We start from the raw sequence: 22,956 nt of genomic DNA, 5'->3' as shown, positions 1-22,956 counted from the left end.
GGGATAGATAGAGATAAAACATACATTCCTATGATCACACAGAGAAAGTTTGCCCAATGAAATTATATTGTCTGTTTCTCAAAGGTGATCATCTAAAAACTAGATATCCGACAATATAAACACATGCATACTGTACATGCATACATACATACAGTTGTGAACCCTTTGGAAGTACCAGGATTTCTGCATTAATTACTCATTAAATGTGGTCTGATCTTCAAGTCACAATAATCGACTAACACAATCTGCTTAAACTAATAATTGCACTTCTTGTCAATACAGAATGCATCATTTAAACATTCACTGTCTAGGTTGGGAAGAGTATGTGAACCTCTAGGCTAATGACTTCTCCAAAAGCTAATTGTAATCAGGTGTACCAATCAATGAGATGCGATTGGAGGTGAGGTTGGAGGAGCCCATACCCTGAACAAAACCATTTTTGGAGAACCTTAAAAAAAAGAACTGTATAAATGCATAAAGCTGGACGGCTACAAAAGCATTTTGAAAGGCCTGGGTGTTCATCAATCCACAATAAGACAAGTTGTCTAATGGAGGAAATTCAGTACTGTTGCTACTCTCCCTAGGAGTGGGCAAAGATCACAGCAAGAGCATAGCATGCAATGCTAAAGCAATACACAACCTGAATAAATCTCTTAAACTTACTAAAGTCTCTGTTCATGTGTTCACTTTAAGAAAAACACTAAACAAGAATGGTATTCATGGGAAGACACCACAGAGGAAACCACTGCTCACCAAAAAAGCATTGCTGCATCTCTCAAGTTTGCAAAAGACCACCTGGATTTTCCACAACAACTTCTGGGACAATGTTCAATTGACGGATTAGACAAAGGTTTGGTTTAGATTCACCAGGGCTGGCTGCAATCAATCCTGGCTGTGTTCAATCATCTAATCATCAATTAAATTAGGTGAATTGGTTGATTGAGTAAGGGGACAATTACTTTTTCACATGGCTGATATGGGTGTCTTGTAACTTTTTGTCATTATATAAATGAAATAATTAAAAAAATGTTTTTATGTAATACTCATTATCCCCTTGTTTAATGTGACAAAATCTAATAGTGTGAAAAATATGCAATAATAGAGGAAATCCAGACAGGGGCAACTACCTTTTCATGGCACTGTAAGTGCAGGTGGGGCAGAGGGCAAGTGTAGGACTCTCATAGAGCTGAATATATCCCACTGTCCTACCTCCTGACATATCCCAGCATCGATCTGTTTGACGTACAGCAAAAGGATTACAAATGTGCAAACTTTGTAGTTTTATTAGTTCCAGAGGGTGAAACACCACAGAGGCATTTTTCTCAGCACACATTGCACCTCATTTTTTCCCTGCAATGTTGTTTATAAACAATTACGAGTATTGATGCATGCCTGCACCTCACCACAATAACGTGTGGCGTCACATCACCGTGACTATGTGCCTCTTGCTGGTGACGCCAGCCAATGGTGTGGCGCCCTGCTTGACCTGATGCGAACCCGCTACCTGGTCCGGGCATGCTCAGAAGGCGCGCTGGCCACCAGGGTGTCCACCGAGATGTCTGAGGATTCGTCACTGCGTGGGATGTGCGTTTTGCACTCGTGAGAGCTCCACTCGTGTCTATGCCAGGTAGGCTGCAATAACACAAATAGGTGGGCTGTGATCTGCAAACCGGGATAACTGCAGGACATTAACATCGTTCTTTTACGGGAAAAAAAGACATTACATAACGTCCTTTGATTCGATGATGGTTTTGTTTACCACTGTGTGGAAACGCCCCCAGTTTATGAGCAAATGTTTCTGACTTTAGAATATGTAAAGCCATACTGTCCTTACAGTTTACTAAGCGGACTCCCTGCAGTGCATGAATGTACTGGAATGGAAATATAAATTAAATCAACTACAAAGCGTAGGCCCACTATTTTTCTGTATCACTATCTGTAGCTATAATAGTTCTAACATTGTTCAAGTTCAATGTTGGAAAAACTGATGGAGGATGACTGAAGCGTCATCTTTCCTTCCGACCAATGCTTCCGTTGTCGCTTGTTTGCTTACATAGTAAGTAAATGAATAAATGGACTTTTGAAGCGTAAAGACATGGGTCTCTGTGTGTGATTGAGTAGGACAGTTTTCTCATCTCTGTCTTTTTAATGTGTGATACCTCATTGTATCAAAGCCCTTCATACAGCTTCATGCAAGTCCGTATATATGGGAAAATGAGAACGTTTCATCAGCCGAAGTGCAGTAGTGTCCTGAAGAGTCTTACAGGCAGAATGTTGATGCTCCATTGGCCCTGTCATCGGTAATTGCTGGCTCTGCAAGAGAGAAAGGTTCATGAATCAAACTGTCAGCGCTCTCATATTCAAAGAGTGATTGAAATTATTTTTAGCAGTGTCATTTGGGAAAGGCAGATTTGTAGTCCGATCTACTGTCATTCGATACACTGGCCAGCCTCTTCCTGCAGTCGGACCCGCACCGAGCCCTTTTCGACGGTTAATGTCTGAAATATGAAATTTGAAATATTGCGTTGGTCCTCAAACAGTTTAACACGGCGAGACTGAACAGCCGCTCGGGAACGTTTGCGAATAAATCCCCTAAACTGCAGGTTCTGGCCTTTTTAAAAAAATATTTCCTATGGCAGTGAAATTTGAGATTTCCCTAAGGTGCTCTACAGTCCCACGAAGGAAAATACATCTCCACGAAAACCCAACACAACTGCACTCCTTCATTTCAGCTCTTGGTCTGAAGGCAACATTGGGGATTTTGAGGGGATAAAATGATAAATACATGCAAACAGCATACCCCTTTTCCCTCAGTGATTGCCCCCACTGCCCGTAGCACAAATCGAATCAGGATGGAACCAGTTCTTGTTTGGGGAGGGGGGGAGGTGGTCCCATAGGTCAATGTATGATTAGACATACTTTTGTCCAGTGAGGGTCTCAGTTAATGTCCCGTTTTTCTTTCATTACATTAGTAGGCTCGTTTACATTAGTAGTCATGCCCAGCACCTTGGTTCCAGGTGTGGAACGGGGGGAAGTGGGGGGGGGGGGGGGGGGGGGGGGGTTCATTCCCATTCTGTTTAAGGTGAAGATGGGATGTATGCAGCATATGGGTGGCGGTGCTGGATAATAGTTAGGGACCTGGCCGACTGAAGAGGTACTGTAACAAGACTCATTAAACTCCATCTCACAGCACACTGCCCTCGCTAACAGTAAAAAGGGGGAAAAAACTGCTCTCGGTGACACATGTACTATGAATCATTAACTTGTATTCCATTGGTGCAGATGTCTGTGTGTGTGTGTGTTTGAGTGTGGGTGCGTGCATGCCTGCGTGCGTGTGTGTGTGCGTGAGCGCACGCGCGTGCGTGTGTCTGTTGTGTCTATTTATTTTAGTTTTTTTATTTATTTCATTCTTCTATACAAGAAAGATGTTTTAATGTGTGATATGTATTTTGCCAGTGCCTTGAAAATGAGGCGGTTCATCTCATGGGATTTTTATTGTAAAACAAATAAATCAAAATAGTTATGATTCGTGCCCCGAAGTAAAAGTGTCCAGCCATTATTTTCATGAAACATGAAACAGAACACTTTACACATTTATGTGTTCAAACACTGAGAAATCTTGTATGGTATTGCATCACGTTAAAGTCACCTTCAAAGATCCTTCCGTAGCACCTGCTTTCTTCAGAAGTGCTTTGCAAAAGAAGGTTGCGAGCTCTACTTCCAGGTGCGCCGATGCTGTCGTACCCTTAAGCAAGATGCTCAACTCGAATCGCTCCAGTAAATATCCAGCTGTAAAAATGGATTGCTTGTACCGAAAAAAAAAATGCATTAAGCCGTGCAGGTCTCTCTCGATAAGAGCATCTGATAAATGCATAAATGTAATAATGTAAATGCAAAGGAAAAAAAAAAACACCCACTGAAGTGCCTGACTCTGCTCTTGTCCTCTCCTCAGCACTGATTGTGTGTTTTATTCTTTTATTTGGGATTCCATTACCAAGGATTCCATTTTTAACGTTAACTTAAATGACACACAACTCCTTTATGCCGGGCAAAGCTGCTAGCTGTGCAAGCCTTTTGCATGGTAACGTGAGTCAGGTTAATTCATTTGAGGCGCAATGCCATGATAAGAGATCACAATCAACCTTTATTAGGTGGTTGAATTTAGATTTAAACTGTTTTACATGTGCCTTGTTAAAACTTGGTAGACGGTAGAAAGCCTGGAAAATGCATTCTGCTGAGAAGTACACTTGTCACCTGCCCCTGCGCATGGCTTCGTTTCCTGTATTAAGCAAACTACCACAGATAAGTCCTTTGTTACTTTTAAATGAAATCCAGTTCAGGTCAGAAAACACTGAGCAGCAGTTCCCCGCCTGGAATTTGAACCTGCAACCCCAGAGTTATTAGAAGAGTGCCATAACAATCGTGCCACATTGTTACTGCACTCGACATTGTACTGTTAATGTACCCACCCATTAAAACTACTCTGCCATACATGAAAACTTGGAAGAGAGCACACTAATGCAGTTATGGACAAAGTTTAGAGACTGTATCCACATGCATCATTTTTCCTTTTACAGTTTCACTGTGATTATCTATCAATCTAATTCTGAGAGGATTAAAAGGTTTTCTTCTTAGCCTGTGGTCCCAGTTTGCATATCCGTGTTGCTATGGAAACTGGCAACGAGTTCTGCGGCTCCATTGTTTGATTGGTGAATCACTTCCTTTTCCATATTCTCAGGACTTTCATAACAGAAAAAAAGAGCTTAACTTCGGGTTTTTTAACTTCCACTCATTTACCGTGAATTAAATTGCAATTATATATCAATAGAGGCTAAACTGAAAATCAGATGTTTCATGTTAAGTGCATGAGTCATGTTCAGTACTGGTCCGCTGGTGAGATGTTTGTTTGAGAAAATGAAAAATTTTGGATTGATCCTTTCAGCAGGTAGAATTACAGCCTGTCTGTCTGTGGGCTACCTTACCATCATGCTCAGCTCAAACTTATTGTGTCACGTTTCTCTTCTGTGCTATAAGTAAAACTGCCAGTCACATAGGTGCATACGCTCATACAAACATACGCTCGTGCACATACATACAGACGTACACCCGTGAAAACACAAACACACACACAAACCCTTACGAAAGCACACACATATGTACTCACATGGAATGTCCTTTGACTGACACTCACCATTTTAAAGAGACGGTGAATGTTCAGTTTTTTCTCAAAAATGTACCGCGTAGAAAATTGTGGAAAGTCGTTTCTGACCCACAGTGCAGTGGGAGTGTGTCAGTAACTACAAGTGCTTGGAAGGAGCTGCTTCAGTATGAGGCATGAGATGGACAGCTGCCAATTGCAAACAGGAGAAAAGGAGGAAAATATGTTAAATTAAATGCATAAATGAAGAATAAAATCCATGTATAATTTTGCTCCTAATATATTGCGTACATAAGATATGATATACATATTCATACCCATATGGTCTTTATCAAATGACAGACAGAACACATGTTCAGCTGTGGTTTTTATTTTTGCATGCCCTGTGATCCACCCTGAAGACCGCTCGGCTCAATTAAAACTCATTTCAGTTTCAGAACAGTGTGGCGTGTTATGGCATATTTTTAGTTTTATTTTTAGTTATTTTTTTGCTTTTTGCTGTCCCAGAACAGTGCGAGCTAGTCCATTTCAAATGCGCCACAGCATGCCGCTCCTCCACAACTCTGCTAATGCCGCCTGATTGAGGAAGTGCCAGCACTTTTGGCTTTTACACAGCCACTTCTGACCACTCTTTCGGCCCTGCTAATCTTCTTGTCCCTCACTGGGCGGGCCGGGGCACGGAGGCGTAGTCATGGTCAAGGATGAGCTTATGACACGTAGCTTGTTATAAAAATATAGACTTTAGCGGTCATGATTCAACGGGACTATAACTCTAGAGCCAAGGAGCCGCTGCGTTTGGGAGGTGATTTACAGGGAATTCTGGGCCTTTGGTGTGAGGATTTAGACATGAACTCGCTCAAGATTTCTGCTGCACCTGGGGTGGCCTGTCTATGGAAATATGACTATTGTCATAAAGCAAGCAAATCAGACCCAGGACCTAAGTCACTGATTGACTAAAGGAGTCCAAACACCGCATTTTCAAGGCCAAAGTACTGTAGGCTTCTGGTAAAAAAAATAAAAAAAAACCTCATAAAAAACCTGCCAGGACTTTGAGATCCCGGTCGTAAAGAACCTTTCCTTATTATTTACTGAGGATAGTGTGTTATTCATTAGCGATGTTTGTGAACAGAGATCCCTTCTCAGTTAGAGTGTCGTTATCAATCCTGTCAGGTCCTGCTGAGTTCCTGTGGTTTGGCATTTAAGGCCAGGCTGATACACTGGCTTTACTGAAGATAACAGCCAGTCTGTTTGATAAGGGAGTACTCACAGCAGAGTGTTTGAGAGAGTAGCACCTAACTTGCAGAACAGCCTCAGGACCATAGCACTTTAAACAGGGACCATGTAACACACTACATCTCCCATCATCCTTTGCTCCACTGAAGTAATTTACCTTATGCAAACTCTGGCACACTTTATATTTCCTACATCTCAATCCTAGGTCAATTCAGTTCTCACAAAATATTTGCCCTCCTTGATTCTAGGGTGTAGAGAGCTGTTGAGTTTTGGCTTATTTCAATAAATGGTCCATAATTTCAAGCAGAGCTGGCTCTATGATTGTGGTGGCAAGAATGAACTGGGGGGGGGGGGGGGACCAACCATCAAAGGGCAGGGGGTGTTGTCGGTAGTGTGACAATGTAACTATTCACAGGAAGCCAGAGGTTTCCTGACCACAGGACTGACCCTCCGCAGAGTCACATTCCCCATCAAGTTTTCTGGTCAACCAAGGCATAATTAAGTGCATGTCCCCTTCCTCTTGAGACCCTGCAATAAACTCACTGCTTGATCAGTTAGGCACCAGCTTGGGGCAGGAACACCTCTTTTAGGTTGAAACGGGGAGCCTGATTTAACACACTTAAGACATTAAAGCAGTAATAAAAGGCTTATCTATCAGTTTTTTGATTGACAACTCCAATACCATGAGCCAATCAAATGCTTGTGTCCCCAAAATAATTTACCAACCAGGTTTCAGGGAACATGTGGGGTTCCGTTGCGTCAGTGAGCAAAAAAGCTCACCCCGAAACTTAACAACTTTGCTCTGAGGGTAACGAAAATTGTCTAATATACCGGACGAACTCCTCAAGGACCTTTACGGTCTTCGCCGTGCATCCCAACTTGCACCTCGCTTGATCACCGAGACCTGGCTGAGTTGGTCTGCCGCCATCCGTGAAATAAACCAAGCTGGTTTATGTCCGTCCGACAGCTGTTTTTAGGAACAGGTACAGACTCTTCCTCCAATGTCTCCCTTGCGGCCGGACCCAAGCGGAGATCTGTGCACATCTAAAGTCGGCTTGACTGGAACCCGCCTCGACCCCGACTTCGATGGAGAAGTCTTCCAGGAATCCGCACGCACCTGCTGTGACCTTGGACCAGTCGATGAGCCGATGCAGCGCTTAACAGAATTAAGGCCTGGCCTCCCCTTTTTATTGCCGCTAACTATTGAAACACATTATCTTTCGCACCGAAAGAAAACGGGTAGTGTAAAACGTTTAATACTCAATTGGGTCATTTTACTGCTGTTTGTTGTTGTTTTTCGTTTTGTTTTGTTACGCGTGTGTTGGTCTGGGATAGCAAATTTCCTGACCTTGTAGTTTTACCTTGATAAAACTTAATTTCATGAGACTGATTAAACGAACTACCTAATATAGAGTAGCGTGTCGCTAACCTATAACACTAAGTGGTAGTACTGTCAACTTCTAAATTTAGCCGTAGCATAATTATAATTTCCTATGAATAAAATCGTATAATATTATTCCTCATTTTATGCAAATTGTTGTTGTAAATGAGCCGATTCATATATTCATTATCATAGCCAATAAAATATATGTAATTTTTCCAAACCGAGTCATGTCTACATTATTTCGCTAAGTTGGACTATACAAACATCGGGAATTCTTATTGGTTGTTGAACTTCATTTGTTCTGAATAAACCTGACCAAAGCTCACTGCAGCAGCGATCACAGCCCGGGGACCTGGTGCAAGAACAATAGCATCAAAAATCTATTTGCACCCTGTGAATACTGCACAGTTAAAAAAATCTTTAAAAAAATATATATTTAAAACCCGAATTGGATGGCCCATGGATGGTTGTGGCCGTAAACGACCACATCGAGCGTTTATGCCAGCAGCTGGCTCTGATTTCAGGAAGGCCCCACCCACTCCTGATTCTACAGCTGACCTACAGGCAATGTTTTCTAATATGCTTGTCCCTCATTGGGTGAGTCGGAGTAAAGAGGCGTGGTCATGGTCAAGGATGGGTTTATGTTATGTAGCATGTTGTAAAAAATGACCACATAGAGCGTTTATGCCAGCAGCTGGCTCTGATTTCAGGAAGGCCCCACCCACTCCTGATGCTACAGCTGACCCGACAGGTGATGTTTTCTCCTAGCAACAGTTTGAAATGAGAGTGTTGATTATGTCACAGGCCTGGTAGCTGACATTAAAAAAAAAAAAAAAACTCCTCATTGAATAGACACACTGCTTACGCCATCTTGGAAAGTCCAGTCTGGCACAGTGTTGTAAATTTTTTAGGGGGTCTAGTGTGATGCCAGGAGTCTTTAGATTAGAGAGAGGAAGCACAGAAGGAGTTCCTGAATGCGTGCTAAAGTTCCCTCACACCCCACCCCCCCACCCCCCACCCCCCCGATATCAAAGTGTTCTGTTCCTACTCCGCGCAATCTGTGCTCAAGTCATTGTTAGAATGGCACTTACAGCTAAAAGAACCGTTTTTGCTTTGATTTCGGGGGCGTTTGCTTTAGCCCTGTCAGTCTTCCTCCTACCTTCCGTGCTGCTGAAATCCACATAGCGTTCATAAGACAAACTCTGGCTCCTTCCCCGCATTAATCACTCTTGGCTGGTGTCATTAGCCAGATCCGGGCCCCGCATTGATGGAGACACTGGCACCTGGAGCCGCCCAGGTTGGGACAGGTGTAATTACCTTGATTAGGGGATTACAGCACCTCCACCTGGAGCGCTTTCTTCTTCCTTCGCAGCATCCCAGCGAGATCCACTGAGGCTCAAAGAACCCATTTGTGTTTGGCCTGAAATGGCCAGCACATTTGCGCTTGAGGATAAAGTCCAGTTATGATCCTATTTTAGGGATTTCTTCTGAGTGTCGCCCCAAAGTCAAACCAAGACAGAATTTCTTTTCAGTATTGATTTTTTTTCTTTCCTCCAAATTTGAAATGCATAGCTGTATATCTAGGCTTAATTCATCACTGCAACCGCTACGACTCCCAAGTGTGTGTGTATGTGTGTGTGTCTGTTTCTGTGTGTGTGTGCGTGAGTATGCGTGTGTGTGTGTCTGTGTCTGCATTTGTATCTGTGCATGTGTCTGTCTGTCTGTTTGAATGTGTGTGTGTCTGTATCTGTATCAGTACCTGTGTGTGTGAGTGTGCATGCGTGCATGAGTGTGTGTGTGCATGATGTGTATATGTGCCTGTGTGTGTGCGTGTGTGTCTGTTTCTGTGTGTGTGTGTGTGTGTCTGTGTCTGTATTTGTATCTGTGTATGTGTCTGTCTGTCTCTTTTTCAATGTGTGTGTGTCTGTATCAGTGTGTGTGTGTGTGTGTGTGTGTGCGTGCATGAGTGTGTGTCTGTGCATCTGTGTGTACGTGTGTGTGTGTGCTTGTATGCATTTGTGTCTGTGCGCACTCGTGTGTGTGTACGTGTGTGTCTGTTTATATCTGTGTGCATCTGTCTCTGTGTGTGTGCAGTGGGGCTATTTGTGGAAAGGGCTAGACAAGCAGAAACACACACTGCACTATGCTTTTGAAGTATGCTTTCTCTTTCACATTGATCCATTTCAGACATAACAAAACCATCTTTTCAGGAGGCTTAAACAGCAGCTGTGAAAACTTTAAAATATGTCTTTAAAATCCTTCACTGTTTATTAACTTGTTTGGTAAGGAGCTAAGTGTAGATACACATTGATTCATCTCTGTTGAAATCCTCTTTCCATGAAAAAAAGAATTACATGCGATATTAGATGTGTAATTTCATGTCAATTGATTGACTTCATTCTGTAAAAGAGGGGTTGTAGTTACTGGTATTGATTTCATAACTGCCCTGTAACAGGCGATTTGGGGAAAACTCAGTTCAAGCAGAGAACAGAAGTAAACGTGGCAGTGAGCTATATAATTACAATCCGTTAATTCTTCCACCACAAATTCTAAGAATAACACTTGCCATCTTCATCGGGTGAATTATCCCATACGTATCATAATATCTTAGTAAAATAACTAAATCATTACACATGATATGTCATTTTTAAATCGCAGGACTCGTGTTGCTATTTTGAACATCATGCATCAGACACACATGCACACACCCACTCACTTACCCACACACACACAGACATAGACATACACCAACTTAAATATACATACAATCTGTGCCACACACATGTACAGACACACACTGAAAAACACATGCACAAGCTCAAATATACATACAAACTGTAACACATACAAACTCCAACACACACAGACGCACACAAATGCACACACACATGCACGCACGTACACACACACACACACACACACACCTTTCACATGGAAAGGTATTTCTCCTGAAGCTTTGTCCCATCCTTAAAATGCGCACTGAGGTTCCCTGTGGGAAAGCCAGATATCACTCCTTCATTGTGACTTGTCCAGTACTCGCCCAGTGTTAACCTCTGTGTCCGGCTGCACTTGACCTACACTTCAGACATGGTTAACTTAAAGCCTTGGTCAAGCAAGCCTGGATAAAAAATGATTGTTCTTTTAGTTTAGTTTTTGTTCAGATTTTTCTTCTCCCTATCTGTCCAGACACTGGAAAATCAGCCTTGGGTTAAGTCCATGTATCTGTTAGTGGAATCTGATATTTTACAGATTTAATATCACACTCTATCACACTCTAAACGAGATTTGCCTCAAAGAGTTTCACAGAACTAGTCTGAATTTGAGAAATGTGTGCTACAGCAAAAGGCAACGCACTGTGTTAGACGTAAAATGGAGATTATTGAGTCTCTGCAGTGGACAAGCTGACATGCACACACCTTGTTTATTTGTTATTATTTTTTATTTTCTGCAGCAGACGGCGAAATATAAACTGTCAGCTCTTATTTTCCCCGAAACAATGAAATCCAGAAATAGACACGGCCCTCCTTGCCTACCCCTGAACCAGAGACAGAATCTCTCTAATTACTAGCTCTCAAATACCAGCCAGGCGACAACTAAACTCTAAAATCTCCACATCTACAAAGCTGCACAAGCTGTTCACAAAATAACTGAGCTCTATTATGACACAGGATGCAGGAAGCGGTGTACAATGCCATAAACCAATCAAATGACAATGTCATCAGGCAGCGAGTTGGGATCAAACTGGCACAGTTTCTTAAGTGAAAGACTCCAGGAAAGAACCTAAGGTTAGTGGATGCCAGGACAGTATTTTGTGCTATTTCCATCTCTGCAGCTGTCACCTGGGTTCCTCTCACAGTTTGAGGAATGATGCGTCTGCTGTTCCAATGATAGGGTTGTGGTTGGTCCACTATTCGGACATAAATGAGCTGATTGGTTCACTGTTAAGATGGCAGGGATACGATTGGTACACTTTTCGAGCGTTTAGGGTGCAATTGGTCATGGCCCATAGACTCATCACTGGAGTGTTTTTATACTTTATGATTTCAAGTGGCAATTATCATTGCACATGTACATTAAGATGACTTCTCACTTAGTGATGACTTTTTGCATGGCCACCTTTACAACAATTCTTTTTTTATTTATATTTTATCGCTGATTTTATCCCAACCGAACTTGTTTATCTCTTCCTGCCCTTCAGGAAGAAATGTCAGACATGTGATTCCTCCGATTCCTTCCCATTCTCGCAATTTTTCACACTGCGGATGCACCACTAATAAAATACTGTCCGTGTTGATAAATAAAGATAACAAGATCAGAATATTCTCGGTTTGTGCATCCATAGGCACGTGGTTTGACCATTAGTGGCTGCTGGAGAGCAACGAATTCAACGAAGCTAGCCGGCATACCCCTATCATTCCCCGGCGAGGCTGAGCCAGTTGCTGCCTCACCAATACGGATCTCCGGCCATAGCCGGTGATGGCGTGACCGGGACTCAAACCCGCAGTCACAGGGCTCATGTTTTTGCTTTGAAACATGCACCTTTACGGGATACAACAATTCTTAAAAATATATTAGCATTCGCTAATTTAACTCTGTGTAGGATGAGATTTAAATACATGAATTTCAAAAGACCTTTCCTTTCAGCTCTGGTTCTGCTAAAGTAGCATGTTGCATCCATGCAGCTATACAGCTCACATCCGTGAAATCAATGTTTAATATTGGAAATGCATTATTCTGGTCCTGAAACACATCAACATGTTCATCTCTTGAAGATGAATATGTGGATGTTGGTTTTTCTCCCTAAGGTGGCTTTTCAGTGCATATTATTTCTTCTTTTTAAAACGGAGATCTATTGTAGTTTTCTTAATTATTAATGAAACATTATCATTAGAAAAATATCTGACTTCCTAGGGATTTTGCGATGAAAATTCATTTTTAAATTTGTTGCTTAATGTCCTACTTCTAGAAGTATTTGTGGCCATAAAAAATGAAAGCATTCCACTACAACACAAATAGAAACAGACAGATTTTTAAAAAATCTGATAATTTGATCCCTTCAGTGTAAAGTCCGGTGTGTCCTTAAATCACTCTGTAACTGGCAGCGTCTTTGTCTTACTCAGGGAGCATAAAGCGATGTGACATTAGGAGGCCTCCTCTGACTGGAGATCTGCAGAAACACAAAAGGAACCCCACTGCTCTTCTCCGAGCCAGCGGGGAATGTCGCCGTACACACGCCCGGAACCCGCATCTGTGACTTTGGCAGATCCCCTTTCGGGAAAAAACGAAAAGCTCAAAGGCCGCTCTCATCAATAACGCCGCCTCGCGACCGGACGGCCGTCCGCGGTCTCTGGAATTTCGCTCGGGATGCGGCGGGAACGACGAGTCGCGCGCGGCGCCGCGCACAATGAAAGGATTAAAACACGCTCTCTCTCCAAAGTACATTCCCAGCCCTCGCACGGACGGAATGAAAAAAAAGCGCATTCCGTATCTTTTCATGTTTATGAAAGAAAATAATCAGGCTTTGCGCTGCAATGAACAAATGACTTATGAATGCGCTTCGTTTTTTTTAAAATTATTATTTGTGAGTCTTAAAAGATGTGTTTTTGCCAAACTGTTTCTGATGACAGCGGGGTTGATTAAAATTCATCAGAGGTATTTAAAGATTGCGGGAACCCGCTGTTAAATGATGTCGCGAAGGCTGGGCTTTGAGAGAGATGTGAACAGAACTCATTCTGTTCTGTTCATCATTTACAGCAGATGGGCCTCACCTCTCATTAGAACGTGCTGCGTCCAAGCCTGTCAAATATGATGGCTTATATTCAGTGTGTTTAATAGGGTCTGCCTCAAGTTGCACATGTTGTGTACAGCAAATTATTCAATCCTGTATTCTTGTTACTGAAATTTGGTTTGTGTACATGCCAGGGAATACAAATGCGTTCTTCCAATTTACTGTGTGGTGCAGTGTATTTGAAATAAATTAAAGTATAATAAATTTTTAACAAATTTTTCTGTGAATGTTTATGGGAAAGCAGTCCTCGATGAAGTTCTTTATTTCTGAGAGGATAACAGATTGTTTGTGTGGTCAAATTTGTTTATTTGTTTTGTGTGTGTGTGTGTGTGTGTGTTTTCTGATTGAAACTTTGTCTGTGTAATTACATTTTCAGAGTCATTCAACCAGAACATAACCATACTTTACAATCTGGGTTGCTGAAATCTAAATATCTTTCATTTTGTCTGATCTAGATACGATTTTAAATGCTTTGCTTTACCAGCCCCTGCCTACATGCTATCAATCCACATACTTTTTTAGTGGAATATGAAAATGAATGTTTACACTGGCCTCCACCCCATTTTTCTAAAAATGTCCTGTCAAAAAGCACGCTTTCTAAACAAGACCTTTTACTACTTTACGTTTTAAGTTTTATTGTTTATTTATTTTATATTTTATGGGCTCATTTCATTGAATGTCTTTCCTAAATATTATTGAATTTAAATTTAAATTTTTTGAATTCCTACATTTTGAAATGTGTTTCCTTGGCTTATTTCATAAATAGATGAATGAGGTTGTGGTGGTGGTGGTGGTTGCTTTAGGGTGTGATTATTTTTGTGGTTGCATTAGTGTGGTTGCTGTTGGCGCTTCTTTGTGCGGTTGCTTCGTGTGGTAGTATTCATTCATAGTGGTCACTTTTGTGCTGTAAATGAATTCAGTTTGGTGACTTTGTGTGGTAGAATGAATTGAGTGTGGCCACTTTGTATGGTTGAATTAATTCAGTACAGTTGCTTTCTGTGTTAGAATCAATTAAATGCGGTCAATATGTGTAGTGAAATGAATTCGGAGCGGTCGATTTGTGTGGTAGAATGAATAGAGAACGGTCAATTTGTGTGGTAGAATGAATAGAGAGCGGTCAATTTGTGTGGTAAAATAAAATCAGAGTGGTCATTTTGTGTCGTAGAATTATTTAAGTGCCGTCAATTTGTGTGGTACAATGATTTAAGCGCAGTCTATTTGTGTGGTAGAATTATTTAAGTGCGGTCGTTTTGTGTGGTAGAATAAAATCAGAGTGGTCATTTTGTGTTGTAGAATTATTTAAGTGTGGTCAATTTGTGTGGTACGATGATTTAAGTGTGGTCTATTTGTGTGGTAGAATGATTTAAGTGCGGTCTATTTGTGTGGTAGAATGATTTAAGAGCGGTCAATTTGTGTGGTAAAATGAATACAGAGCGGTCGTTTTTGTGTGGTAGAATGATTTAAGTGCGGTCGATTTGTGTGGTAGAATGTATTCAGAGCAGTCGATTTGTGTGGTAGAATGAATAGAGAGCGGTCGCTTTGTGTGGCTGATTCCCTCTCCTCCTCCCTCTTCCCCTGCGGAGCTGGAGCTGGAAGGGAAAGCAGGGCTGTGTGGAAGCAGATGAGCTCATTTCACACACAGTCCCTGTGATTTTATCCTCCCTGATTGCTGCCTAATAAACAGCTGCTGCTCTGCAAAGGAAATGTAAATACAGAAAATATGCCCGTCATCTAGTGCCATGCGAATCTCGCCGGGAAAACGTTGGACAAAACTCCTTCGTTGCTGAAACTTTGATAAACTCAACTGCGCCCGAGAATGGGGAGCTGGGCGGTCAGCCTGTGCGCGGTAATTCTAGTTTTGAGAAGCCAATTCCAGCTTGGGGATGCTAATCCCAGCTGTGAGATGCTAATTCCAGTTTGGGGACGCTATTTCTGCCGTGGGATGCTGATGCCAGCTGTGCGATGCTAATGCCAGCTGTGAGAGGCCAATGCCAGCTGGGAGATGCTACTCCTCCTGTGAGATGCTAATTCCAGCTGGGAGATGCTAATTCCTGCTGTGGGAGGCTATGAGAAGCTAATGCTAGCTGTGAATGGTGATAATGCTTGCAGTGAACGAGCAGGACTAATGCCAGCGATGACCAGGGCCTGTAACTGCTACAGTTGCACTAAATCTGAGGGAATAACTTCTTTTGAAGCAGCAGTTTTCTCTCTTTCAAGGAGGCATGTCTCTCTTTCTTCCTCCCCCGCTCTTTTGACCCTTAGCGGCGTCTCAGCAGTGGGCGTGTCACTGTGCCAGGCACTCAGTAAAGAGAAGCTCTCCAGAGCAGTGCAGTGGATTTCCACATCAAAGTTCACCCAGGGAATGGAAAGCAAACTGCTGACTTCTACATCATAGGCTCCTGTTGTGACTCACTCGCCTCTGGAACTTCTACAGCTCAGACTATGGCTATGACTCACTCTCCCCAGGAACATTTACATTGATGCATTATGGGTAATGTAGTTCTGTTTTAACTGCCTCTGTCTTTGGCTCCAGCCTTTGGGGCTTTTTTTGTATTTTCATTTTTCCAAGCACGCTGTTTTTATTGCATAACCATATAATGCGCAATATGTATTCATCTCTGCATCATTTTCTGTTGCAGCTCAATTGGCAAATGAGCCGATTTCAAAATAAACCTTTCCACACCATGAACTTTTAATACTTTGTGCGCGAGGTAGGGAAAACAAGGAAGAGCTCTTTGTGCTTTATGATCAAGGGCATGCCTTATATTCATGTGAAATTCATGAGGATTGTGGATTGTACTGCTGTAGCTACATTTTCTGAGGGAAAGTAGGGTGAAGATATAAAAAAGCCAGAACTCCTACATCTCTGAATTATATACAAACACATTTAGGCCGGGGAAAACCCCTGCAGTCAACTAACAGCACTGCGATATTGCAGTACAGTCTGTGCAATTTCAAATGCATTACCATACTGTTTGTGTAATTGCTAATCAATAACTGCACTGTCCAAGTTATTACTAAACTCTAACAATACTTCCCCTGTATTGTTGTTTCAAATGGTCTTGATCTTCAGAGCTCCTTCATTAACACTGTACCCAGGAATACAGTTTCACCATCATGTACTGTAAAATATCTAATACGGCAGAGTAAAATAATAAATAAATACAGAAAAAAGCTTCTCCCATGCAGCTCTTACTGGAATAAGTGTCTCGGCTTTCAGTGCTGCTGCTCGGCTGTTTTCTTGTTTTGTTCTTCGCAAAATAAATAAATAAAAATAAAACAAATTTTAACTGCTCATAAAACAAATGTCAGAGTTACTACAGCTAGTGAATCACACAAATGCATACAAATAAAACTCATAACAGGGCCCAGTCAACCTTCTATTTGAGATGACACTGAAGACAAGATATGGAAGAATTAGTAATCATGATAGGTTCCATTGTTGGTAGTGAGCCACAGCAATCAGATGTCTAATGTATCTATCTAGTGAGCCACCTGAGGGGCTGTTAGACGACTTAGGTCTAAAACAAAAGTGTTTGTTCAGACAAGGCTGCATTTGCCACAAGCATTAAATCCAAGCAGGTCAAAAGAATGTCACGAGAACCAACCAACAAAAGGGCAATGTCTGAGAACTGAAATGAAACCTAGCAAATTCCGCTCACGGCTTCATCGCCGATGTCGGCGCTGACTGGTTCTAAACCCACCCTTATCTGCCAGCCGAGATCCTCAGGTAACCAATGAGCTAACAAGACAGCCAAGGTTCTCGTCTGTGCCCGCAGCCCCTGGCCTTGGAACGCCTGCCAGCTCTCAGAAGCTCTGTTTCGGCTGTTTTAGCGAGACCTCAAACAGCGGCTCCTCCCAGGAACAGGCTCGGTAGCTAATTGTTGCCAGGTGGGACGGAAACGTGTCCCGCGCTGTAGAGTCGGCTCAATTCTTCAAAAGACCACAGGGGGTGCTGAGAAGGCCCGCCACCTGCTCCTGACTGGTCCCATGGACCCGCGCCGTGTTTGCAGAGTGCACCCCGAACGCTGGAGGTATTGCATATATCAGGTGCGTTGGGAAATGTCACAGTCGGCCTGTTTAATTTGGGGAGCGATGCCCAGCCAACAGCAGAGAGGGCTCCTATCTACAGAGACGCACCGGGTGGGTGTGAGACAGAGCTAAAAAGCAAATATAGGGAACCTCAAAAGTAAGATTAATGAAAGCAAAGGAGCATTAACTGACCATCAAAACAAAGGCCAAAGGCCCGTGCTGCAGAAAATCAGAAGTGGCACCGAGTCAGAGGTAATTAAACAAAAGCTCTCTCACCCTCAAATCCCCGGGCGCTGGCCCCTAACGCAAGCCACAGCAGCAGCTGCCATGATTAGCAATGAGCTACAGCTGCTGCTGCGCCTGGCGCCATAGCTCTGAGCCCGTGGTGCTGGAGCTCTGCTGTGAGATGAGTGTGGAGGCCGCTGTCCATGGTGCTGGAGCTCTGCTGTGAGATGAGTGTGGGGGCCGCTGTCCATGGTGCTGGAGCTCTGCTGTGAGATGAGTGTGGGGGCCGCTGCCCATGGTGCTGGAGCTCTGCTGTGAGATGAGTGTGGGGGCCGCTGCCCATGGTGCTGGAGCTCTGCTGTGAGATGAGTGTGGGGGCCGCTGCCCATGGTGCTGGAGATCTGCTGTGAGATGAGTGTGGAGGCCGCTGTCCATGGTGCTGTATGTCTCCTGTGAGTGTGGGGGCCACTGTCCATGGTGCTGTATGTCTCCTGTGAGTGTTGGATGTGCTGTCCACAGTTTTTGTATTTCTCCTGTGAGTGGGGGCAGCCATTGTGAGTGGTACTGTCCATGTTGCATCCATTGCAAAATGTACAATCAGTAGGAATGACTTGAAGAAAGCTCACAGTGAAGACTGGCAGAAAAAAAAAAATTTTAAATGTCACCTGCCATTCCTCACAATTAGTCACAAATGTGTGTGCTCTCAAATTAACCATTCTGTATGCTTTAAGAATTAGGTATGTATTACCTAATTACCCAATAAGGTGTTTGAGTAATGACTAACAATGATAATTCTTTGAAAAGAAAATTGACATTTACTCTACAAGACAATGAATTACTTTGACTGCACGGAGGTAGTGACCTGCAGCTTGTTCTGTGTGCGTCTCTTTCAGCGTCGACAGTGATGAAATGGCCCAAATTGCATTTGTAAAGAGGAAGTGTCCTGCGACCAACAATTCCCGTCCACTGATGAGGTAGAACGAGCCGAAGCATTCAGAATGCATGAAATTAATTTTCTTTTCCAGTTCAGAGGGTCGTAAATGAGCGACGGGTTCTGCTTTTATAAATTAAGTTTGCAAAATTGTATGCTAATGGGGTTTATGTAACAAGTGATTAAAACATAAATGGGTTTAGTCATTGAAGCAAGGCAAAAGAACATGGTTACCCTGTATTTCACTTTCTAAACTTTTCGCACTTTACTTTCCATAATGTTATAAAGTTATTTTATACATATGTCCCATTTGCCCTTAGTGTTCCAATCCATGAGGACATGCTGAACAGAAGGAGGAGTGCCCCTCCTGGCTAACCTGCTCCACTACAAGCAGCAACTTAGTTTTCCCAAGAGGCCTCTCCTTCCAGTACTAAGCAGTCCACACCTGCTGAGCCTCAGCAGTTTGACATGAGAAGGGTACACACATGCACACACTCTCTCACGCACATGCATGCATACACACACACTCTCTCTCTCTCTCTCTCTCTCTCTCTCTCTCTCTCTCTCTCTCTCTCTCTCTCTCTCTCTCTCTCTCTCTCTCTCTCTCTCTCTCTCTCTCTCTCTCTCTCTCTCTCTCTCTCTCTCTCTCTCTCTCTCTCTCTCTCTCTCTCTCTCTCTCTTTCACTCTCTCTGTCTCTCTTGCACACACACACACACACACACACCTTGGATATATGCCCCCAGATTTCTGGAAGAGGTCGCAGTGATGAATTAAGCCTAGAAATACAACTGTGCATTCCAAATACAGTCCTGGTTTGACTTTGGGTCGACGTTTTTTTGCAATGCATCGCAGCAGCCAGGAAGAAATACACTATTGTGTAAAGAACTGCAGGAACATTTGATCAGAGCAAATGCTGTGGGCTGTCACTAAGAAAATTCATAATAAGTACTACCTTTGAACAGCACTGATATCACTATGGTAACACCATGGCAACAGATACTGTACACCCATTTTAAAAGAAGATGATTACTTGTATTTTAATTGCATAGTAATAGCCTGGTGCTGTTATTCCCCACATTGACAGTAATTTTCACCAACAAACCAGGAATTGTCAGGTGTAATGGTGTATAAAATGATCATTTTTTAGTTAAAAAAGGAAACATAAAATTATGCTCACATTTTTCAGAGTAAGACTGTATTATCAATCATTTTCATAGCAGATTCATTGACCATGATGCACTGATGACACTGTCGTCTCACCGAATTTGAATCCCAACCAAGAGCCTTTTTCTGTGGACGTTCTCACCGTGTCCACATGGTTTTTCCAGAACGGTACTCTGGTTTCTTCCCACAGTCCAAAGACATGCAGTAGGCTAATGGAAAACTCTAAATTGCACATAGGTATGAACGCGTGACTGAATGGTGTGTGTGCCCTGCGATGGATTGGTGACCTGTCCAGGGTGTATTCCAGCCTCTCTGCCCACTGCATGCTGGGATAGGCTCATAGCCACGGGAACATGTTTTGAGTAGAGGGTACTGGACCGACACCCCTCCCCCACCCCCCCCCCCCCTCCACTTATCGTGCAAAACTGTCACCAGACCACAACATTAGCTAGACAGCTAGCTGACGGCATACAGTGACTGTAACCATAGGCGATTTTAGACAAATCAGTCATGGGTGGACAAGTCTGAAGTCAAGATCATCACAACGAAAAATATCAGCATAGCAGCGCAGTAAAGGGTCGGAGGCTGTACTGTAGGAGGCTCCATACAACATTGTAAATAACGTCTTGACAGGCCCATGTCAGCCAAACAGTTTGACAATATGAAAACGGCATAGTTAAGAATGTACTTTAATAATCAGGATGAACACACTGGCATAGCGCCGAGTTGTCACCCATGACAATGCACACACAACGTCGCTGTAGACCGCGCAATAACAGCAATATGGTAAATGGACTGCATTTATATAGCGCTTTTATCGAAATCGCTTTACAATTGATGCCTCTCATTCACCCATTCACACACACACGGTGAAAGGCTGCCATGCAAGGTACCAATCAGCTTGTTGGGAGCAATTAGGGGGTTAGGTGTCTTGCTCAGGGACACTTCGACACGCCCAGGGCAGGGGATCGAACCGGCAACCCTCCGACTGCCAAACAACCGCTCTTACCTCCTGAGCTATTTCGCCCCTATATCACGGGCACCAGTGCATGTCACTGTCTGCGTAGCTACTATGTAAACCATGTACAATATTATTGCAGGTCTAAAATATGACTAAACAGAAACAACTTAAAGCCAAGGAATAACAACACATCCAAGCAAGCAAAATAATAAATCAACTTTAGCCCTAACTTTAGATGGTAAACTGGAGCTTCCTTTTTGGTTGCTGCATACTTTTGAATTACATTTGATGTTGATCATATGTGGGCCTTTTCAATCTGAAGGATCGCCAGGTTTGAGACGCGTGTCTGTCATTGTACCCTGCAGAATCATTGCAGCTAAGGTTGGCTGTGCTGCTATCCTCTGTGCTTGAAGTAGCATCGACGATGGCGTTGTATTGTTGCTAATTCTTTGGACCGAAGTAGATGTAACGTTACTCACAACAGCTGCTACTGCATCACCGGCAGGGGTTCCCGGTTTCACCTTTGTATTTTGTTTTATATAAATAAATATTCCGCGGATTTTGGGCGTTTTGTCATCATGTATAAGAGTAACTAACGTTAGCTAAACTGCGTGCGTAGCACCCATGGGTGTATTATTGAAGGTAGCACCATGGATGAATTACAGAAGCTGAGCACAGGTCCACTGTAACAGCAGCAAGCTCGCGCGAGTTTTTTGTGAGAGGTCCTTCACCTTGATGCTAGCCATAGCCAATGACCGGAAACAGTCACGGCCGCCGCTTGCAATAATAATAAAAATGAAATAAAAAAAGATTTGTCAGTTGTATAGTTTAAAATAAATATTTATTTGTCTTAAATATGCAATATGAAATGTGTTTTTTTTATTCCCACATCTCACCCTGGCACCTGAGGGCGGGGGTGCTGCAGCACCCTCAGCACCCCTACTTCCCACGACTATGGATAGGCTCCAGCTTACCCCCCGATCCTAGCCAGGAGTGGTTTAGAAAATGGATGTATGGATGGATAGATGGATCAGGCTCTGACATTGGAGTTGATGAGCAGTTATCAGATTTTGTTTTTATATCTTTAAAGCTTTCTTCAGAGCCAGAATTACAGCCAAATGTTTTCTGCACAGATTACCTGTTGACAGTGTTCATTACAATGAAAGGCTTGCTTCCTGTTGAGTGCTGTGACTGGCTGCAGAGAAACCACAATGGCTTGAGATGTGTGTGTGTGTGTGTGTGTGTGTTCTGTTAATGAAAAGAGTGTAAACTCCTCTGAAGGCCATTATGTAATTTAAGGTTGATACAAAAGTTGCCATGTGACCAAAGCAGCGGGGAGCGCCTCGTTCGTAAAGGCTGGACGTGGGTGAGTGACGACCCCCCCCCTCTGTCCCCGCAAAGGGGGAACCCCATAAACCCTTGCACACAGGGGGCTGCCATTAACCGTGGAGCCGGGGGTTTTCCTCCTGGCGAGGAGTAAGTGCTCTCCTGCAGAGAGAGAGCAGGAAAGTGAATTGTCTCGACCACTTAATGCTGTCCCTGTCGCTGGGATATGCCCGCAGTTCAGGTGTTTATGCGTACATAAGCCCGCTGTAGTCTGAGCAACGCTATGTTTGCTGTTTAATTCAGCGCTGAATTATTCATGTTTATTTTCCATTACTGTTTCTTTCCGCACTGTTTTACTGGCTTTTTCCTTGTTTTTCTTGTCGGTAATCATTTGCTTGTATGACATTACTCAATTAGGTGATTCCAACTGACTGACTGTATGACATAACCCTCAGGTGATGCTAAGTGACAGATTGTATGACATAGCTCAATTATGCCAATTTTGCTAACTGATTTGACTGAAAATAATGTGGCTAGAATCCCAATAAAATCAAAGCTAGGATTTCAGGTGGGGGTGGGGTATGCTTTGATCATTCATGCTTGCTCAGTCATCCCAGTGTTTGTGGGATGCCAACACAATGATAAAGGTAAAAATGTATCACACATGGATTTTATGTTTTTCTGCTAAGTACAGGAAACTGTACAAACCATTCCAAATCATCCATGCAGCGCAACTGATCAGACAGGAAAAAT

The sequence above is a fragment of the Anguilla anguilla genome, chromosome 7 (genome assembly GCF_013347855.1).
Source record: "Anguilla anguilla isolate fAngAng1 chromosome 7, fAngAng1.pri, whole genome shotgun sequence".
In the NCBI taxonomy this organism is placed as follows: Eukaryota; Metazoa; Chordata; class Actinopteri; order Anguilliformes; family Anguillidae; genus Anguilla; species Anguilla anguilla.
Note: the sequence above shows the minus strand (reverse complement) of the source record.